Source organism: Zea mays, chromosome 4, assembly GCF_902167145.1.
Source record: "Zea mays cultivar B73 chromosome 4, Zm-B73-REFERENCE-NAM-5.0, whole genome shotgun sequence".
NCBI lineage: Eukaryota > Viridiplantae > Streptophyta > Magnoliopsida > Poales > Poaceae > Zea > Zea mays.
This window is the reverse complement of record NC_050099.1, coordinates 214,402,124-214,409,538: the sequence shown is the minus strand read 5'-3', so window position 1 is coordinate 214,409,538 and position 7,415 is coordinate 214,402,124. Positions and strand designations below refer to the sequence as shown.

Genomic DNA, 7,415 nt, shown 5'->3' with positions numbered 1-7,415 from the left:
TCTTATATTGATTTAAGACAGATTGTTATTGAAAAACGTCTTAAATAAATATACCTTTTAAGTCATTAAGAATGCAAGAATTGTCTTAGATTCTAGTTAGTATATTAGACACTTTTGTATATGAAACCATCTCAAATAAAGATATTATTAGAGTCGTCTAGACTATAAGAACTGTCTTAGATGTTAGTGGGTATACTAGATACTTCTAAATATAAACCGTCTTTATATGATACTTTTTGTAAAACGTACTTTGAAAAAATGTAGTAAATAATGAATTCGGCTAGTATAATTTCTTAAAATTGCAATCCCTATGGGCTCACACACTCGTTTCATGGCCTGCAGAATGCCTCCATAGCTAGACATGTGTTAGCTGTAACACCCCAGGTGTTTATTTCCCGTTCGACATCGACTATGGACTTAAGCACGCGATATCAGGGAAAATAAAATAGACACTAAATTCTAATCATCTTTGTTATCGCGTCATTTGGTTGGATCTGTCGACATCTCACTAAAATCCTATCTCAAGTATTGTTGACCCGTATCATGATGGTCCGATTTAACTATACCCCATTCAGACCCTAATTTTGGAGTTCGGATATTTTTGTGTCCTTTTGTTGAAGAAAACGGAGAAGGAAAAATAAGGAAAAATCAAACTTGGCTTCATCCACCTTCTAGCTTGTTCCTTATCCTCCATGTTTGTGGAAATTTCTTGAAGCTGCCATCTCCTTTATCTCTTTCCTTCACCCACGTATTCTTTTCTCTTAGTTATTCTTCCAGCAGCAGTTCGCCCAAATCCATTGCCGCTCCTGCCCCCAACGGCGCATGCCTTCATCTCCTCAGCCATGGAGCTCACGAGCACCTCCCTCTGCGCACCCCCTCCGCGCGTCCCTGCTCCCTCGTCACCAGGTGCACGTGCGCAGCTTCCTGCGCGCCGGGATGGCCCTCTAGCCCCAGCTCGCCCCTGCCCTCAGCCATGGCGCCTGGCCGCCGCCGCCCCTGCTTTCCATGGCAGCACTTCCTGCTTCCTGGTGGTCGGCGCCCTCCCCAACATCTCTGCTGGTGGTTGTCTCCATCCCCTCCATGGCGAGCTCGCCCCTGCATTCCTGCTCGCCCAAGATCCCCTTCCCTGTTCCAGCCACCTCCTATGGACGCCAGCCCTCACCTCATAGTCGCCCAGCCCCCTCTCTGCTGGTGGCCGGCCACCTCTGCTGCTTCCATGGTGTGGCACTTAGGGTATTTAAGATAGAGTGGAATATTTCAGCACATCACACACCAGGTGTTCGGTGAAAGGTCCAAGCCAAAAGTCGTCGTCGTTTCAGAATATATCGAGTCAATTCGACTTTGGTGAGCTGATTCACGGTATTTGTATTTAGTTTGATGAATGGACTAGATAAATATACTGGTTGTGCGTAAAGTGTTTGTTGTTATATATTATCATTTGCAGCAGTATAATGGCGTTCATAATTAATATAGACACTATATATATATATGATGGAGTTTAGGTATTATATGCATAATGTCATGAAAGTGGGTCTTCGGTTGTGATATGATCTCTGAGTTTAAATTGCAAGTAATGTGAAGTGAATATATTTATGGTTAGGAAGTAGAAGGTTTTAGCTCTAATTTAAGTTAAGGTGTTAGAGTATTTGAGATGTTAAGAACATGATAATTGTAGAAACCAAATAGGAGTTGAATGGAATGCTTGTTGTTTGGGACTGCGTGTCCAGTTTTAATTATGCAGCTAGTTTAGTGAAGTGAATCATGTTTTCTGTGAAAGTGTTATATATAAAAATTGTAGATAATTTTTTTATCTTGGTTGTTTAAAAATTTCATGACCATAGGTCTAGTAGTTTAGGAGATATGATTTTTCCAAGTCCAGTTTCAGAATCTGTCCAGATTCTGTACATATTTCGAAAATGACTTTGTTTGCCCAAGTTAAACTGAGAATAAGCCCTTAGTAATTATAGAAGAATTGTAGTATTTTTTTCTTAAGCTTTCCAACAAATTTTGGAGCACCCTTTTTGGTGGTCTAGAGACCAAGTTACAGTTGTTTGAACTATAGAGTCTGAATCTGTCCAAATCTGGACAGAGAAGTCTGTTTGTATTAACTGACTTTGATATGTATTGAATTGACATGAGATGTTTATAAATGAATTATAAACAATTCTATTAGCTTTCTAAAAAGTCTAGGATCACCTGATTTGGATGCCTAAAACTCCAGTTATAAATTTTTGAAGTAAGTAGTCGAATTCTGTCCAAATCTGGACAGAATTTACGTTTAGCACAGTTTGACATTTCTCAATGTAGATGCTCCAACATTGGAAAGGTTTGCACTACAGCTTGGTTTCTGATGGAGTTGTACCAGATTTTTTTGTTCAAACTAGCAGTTGACGCATAGAATATCATTTACGCTTGCTACCCAAATGCTTACATGGCTACATGCTTCTTGGATTGTATTCTCTCTTCTCTGATATCAGTATGATCATCAAAGCACCTAAAATGTGTTGTTGTATGTATATAGACAGTGTAATGTTGTTTCTTAGGATGCATTGCACTAATAAAACAGCAATTTCATCAATGATATGCTCTCCTAGTCTGTAGTTATAGGAATAGCTCTTGAACTTCCCTTGTGATAGCAGTGCTCTATTTGAAGACACTGCTACATATGAAATATTCTTTTTGATGAATATCCCTTGAACTCTGCTTCAGTTATATGTGTATATTATTTAATTCACCAGAATTTTTCTTCACGCATTTCTGGTTGTGTTACAAATATTCATGCAGTATGGATTACAATTGTTTACCATGTTAAGTAGTTATGATTGCATCATATATGATCTTCTGAGGATCAGAATTAACCCTTCTATTTTTCTTTTACACAGTGCCGCTGGACCACATACAATTGTTGATGGTAAAGAAGTTGTGAACTTTGCATCAGCAAACTACCTCGGTTTAATTGGCAACGAAAAGATTATTGTAAGAGACAATTCTATTGCTTGACAATATTTCAATGTATGTATTTTTTGAAATATCTAAACAAAGCGAATGACTTTCAGGAATCTTGCATCAGTTCATTGGAGAAATTGGTGTTGGTTCTTGTGGTCCACGTGGTTTTTATGGAACAATTGGTCTGTATTATCATCCTCAGACAATGACTTTGGTTGAAAGTATAGAGGAGGAACTTAACTTTCCAATGTATTTTTGTAGATGTCCATCTTGATTGTGAGTCAAAGATAGCTAAATTTTTGGGGACCCCAGACTCCATTCTTTATTCATATGGGATTTCTACAATATTCAGTGTGATACCTGCCTTCTATAAGAAAGGAGATATCATAGTCACGTAAGTTCACCGCATTAAAAAATTATGAAATTCACAAGTATTATTGGAACCTTGACTTGTTTGGTGTATCGAGGTCTGCATGCTTGGCCTTTTAGACATAATATGGATTTATCCAGCTCAGCTTTAGGCTTTAGCACAACATTGTCATCTCTTTCTTGTGTCTATTGATGAGTTGTTATTCCTCTATCAGTTAATTGTACATGGGTAGTTTTTTCTATTATTTTTCTTCTCTTGACTGTTCCCTTGCTAAATTTGTGCCAATATTTGATGTGATTGCAGTGATGAGGGTGTTCACTGGGCAGTGCAAAATGGTCTCCATCTATCAAGAAGCATTGTGGTGTACTTCAAGCACAATGATATGGCTTCACTTGCAAGCACTTTGGAAAAACTTACTCGTGGAAATAAACGTGCTGAAAAGATTAGACGCTACATTGTTGTAGAATCCATTTACCAGGCGCAGTGCTTTTGATTGTTTTGTGTTGATTTATGCTGTCTTTTTTTATATGACCTTATGAAAGTTTGGAAAATAAAATGTCCATTTAACATGTGCAACCTAGACAATTCATGAAACCTCTTACAGTCGTCATGGTTTGTGAACACAGAATTCTGGCCAAATTGCCCCCTTGGATGAGATTGTCAGGTTGAAGGAGAAATATTGATTCCATGTTATTCTGGAGGAGAGTCATTTTTTTGGGGTGCTTGGCAAGTCTGGGTGTGGTCTTGCTGAACATTATGGAGTTCATGTGAGTGTTTGGCCTCAGCTTTTCTTAATGTTTCACCGTAATGCTCCACCTGTGGTGTCTGACCGGGGTGCGCTGTTACCTAGCTCCCAAACGAGGCCTAACTGTTTGGTGAAATGCTTGGGACAAACTAGCCAGTAAGAATGGAGTCATGGAACATCGGCAGGAGGGTTGTGGCAGCGGCAACCGATGTATCCTATGGACAGTCTGGTTTTGACATGATGCAAATCAATCTGCTGTACACTGTATTTCGCACTTGCATAGATTGTTTGGCTAATTGCAAGATTATCTCAGTGTTTTCGTTTGGATTTAGAGTACACTTATGTATGAAATATTCATTGGTACTCATCTATATTATATTAATTATATTATTATTAAATATATGTGTGTATTTCTCTTTCAAATTATTATAATGTGGTATCTCAAATGAATATAAATTGAAGAATATATTGTTATTTAAGTCAATTTGTTTAAATCTTATTAAAACGGTTCTAAAAATGTCCAATATCGGTCTTCTAAATAAGATAATTTCCAAAACGTCCAATATCAGTCACCTAAATAAGATGGTTTTTATATTGCAAGCGCTTATTAATATAGAACATTTTAGACAGTTTACTAAATAACTTATGACTTAAAATGTTCATATATTCGACGGTTGTTTTGAAAAAGTGTCTTAAATAAACATAATTTAAGACAGGTTATTGGACAAAATGACTTAAATAAATACTTTTTTTGGACGGTTATAAACTAACAACGTCTTATGTAATATCTTTTTAAGACGGTTTGCAACCATCTTAAATGTGGGACATCTTTTGCGACTCCATCAAATTTGGACACTTGAGAAACATTTTAATAAGTGAAAATTAATTGTCTCATATAATAGGATCTGTAGTAGTGCTAGCTGTGGAACGTACTCTGGCCATCTAGTGGTTGAATTTCTTGTTTTTTGAATGGAGTTGAAAATTTTTCTTAACTTTGCTGAAGCTCTTTCTCGTTACGAAGCTTGAGCAAAATAAATAGCTTCGGTCGAGGAAGCAGTGAGCAAGCTTCGGTTTTGGTCAATATTTTGGCAGCAAAACAGTGTAATAGCAATGAATGTTGTGGTAACTTCACACCTACCCGTCTGTTTATATAGTGCCGCAGGTGAGAAGGTGAATCGTCAAGATCTTCCGCACCGGACAAACAGTCACCCGCACTCACTGAACGGTGGGCCACAGAGTCCGAGAAGGTGAATCGACAGGGCGCGTGTAAAGATGGGGCCATTTCGCGTGCGGATTATTTTAATCGTTTCTCGCCAACGAGCTCAGGGAAGGTGTTTTTCGGATCTTCGGCATCCCGAAGCCTAAAAGACTTTTTCACGGATCAAGCTCGTTACGAAAAACGATCTAGCACCGCGAAGGGCTACTGTTGGGGGTATGCTTCGTAGCCGAAGATTCTAAAGAAAGAGAATACCATCGGCAGATCCTCTTAGAAGCAATGCTGAAGCTATCACCTATAAAGCTTCGGCACAGTGACAGATCTCAAGACGAAGGGGTGAACCGACTTAAAGATGAAATGACTTAAAGACCCATGATGTTTTGTGTCATTATTATAGTCGATTGTAAAGGGCATAAATGTAATTTTACACAGGCTGTGCCTTGTACCTATAAACAGGTGAATAGTACCCCTGTACTGTCCACGCAATCTTGTAATCGCTGTCACATTACGCTGGAATTATTGCTTTCTGCCAAGGCGAAGGTATAAATGTACCTAAATATTGTGTTTTAATATTTAGGTTTGTATAATAAAATATGTGAATAATATTACCTATTTTTTGGTATATCTTTCTCCAATGTTTTATATTTTATACTTCATTTAACATTGTCTTATAAGTCTGATCACGAAGGTGTGACCTTCGTGATATTTCGCTCATGACCTTCGTCCGAGGTTCATTAAATCCTTGAGGGGATAATGCTTCAGCGGACGAAGGGCATTAATATTTAACATTTTATGTTGCCTTGTTCTTAATTCATAGCATTTGAGAACAAGTCTCCAACACTAAGTAATGGTGAAAAGGCTCTGAAGACGTTCCTAAGGGAATGCAGAGCTATGTTCTATTTCACCTAAGTAATGGTGAAAAAACTCTGAAGATGTTCCTAAGCGAATGCAGAGCTATGTTTTATTTCACCTAAGTAATGGTGAAAAATCTCTAAAGACGTTCCTAAGGGAATACAAAGCTATGTTTTATTTCACCTAAGTAATGGTGAAAAAGCTCCGAAGACGTTCCTAAGGGACTGCAGAGCTACGCTTTGTTTTATTTTGTCACACCCGGATTTAAGGGATAAAGCCGGGTGCATCTCATACATGCGTCAAAGAAGACAACATATATAATAACGTAGTGTATAGAGATAAATGTCACAATATAATCAGAGTACTTATTACAAAGCGGAAGTCTTACAAAATAAAATATAATTATAGATCGAACTAAAATCCATCCTTGGCGCCAGAAAGTCAACTGGGAGACGCCACCTAGATCGAATCGAACTCCTCGATGTGTGGCTCCTCTTGAACCACCTGTTCTTCTCCTGTGGGGACGGTGTGAGACAGCAAGGGTGAGCTCACACATGTTCATCTCTCAACAAGTTGTGGGGAATAATGTGGCATGAACTCACCAAAGGTGGGAGTTCATGTGATGTGTAAGGCTGATCAACAGTAGGGGTTAAAGCTGAGCATTGCTTTTAATAAGTTGGTCAAATTCTATTAGCAGTTACTAAGTGTAAGTAAATATCAAACCATAAATAATAAATAATAGAACAAAATTAACAAATAATCTCTTGCAATGCAAATGACAAATTGAATTTAAGTTCCATATTTAATCATGCGAGAGTCCTGAGCTACTCTTGACCGTGAGCTGGGCTAGTATACCAGTTTTACACTCTTCAGAGGTTGTACCCTGTACCCACAAGTCATGTATCCCATGTCGCCAGGGTTGCAATGCCCTTAGACACTATCGAGGTGAATGGCTAGGGATCCACTACGAGGCCTTTACAAAGTTTCACTAGATTCCGAAAACCCGCTGCAGTTTATGGGAAGAGCACTTGCAAGAATCCCCTGTCTGACCGCCATCGCAGCAAAATCAACCCAAGAACCTCCTTGCATGCAACTCCCCTATTGCCCTTGCCCCTTTCGGGTAAGATAGTCTTCCACTAGCTGTCCTAATTAGTTAGTCAAGGGCGTCCCATTCCACCCTTATGGTGGCACGTGTTTCTCAAGTTAAGCTCCATGTTCCAATTAAAAATATAATGATCTTGACATGAACATAAATAACATAACAGAATAATTGGAACATGAATATA

The 7,415-nt window shown here is 38.5% G+C and overlaps 1 long non-coding RNA gene across 1 annotated transcript; it reads left to right on the top strand.

Moving 5' to 3' along the window:
- Positions 1–687: 687 nt before the first annotated feature.
- Positions 688–4,373, top strand: LOC109943287 (uncharacterized). Its single transcript, XR_002265977.2, has 6 exons — positions 688–1,344; positions 2,883–2,976; positions 3,057–3,128; positions 3,208–3,340; positions 3,620–4,083; positions 4,167–4,373. It is a non-coding gene; the product is annotated as an uncharacterized lncRNA (long non-coding RNA).
- Positions 4,374–7,415: the final 3,042 nt, after the last annotated feature.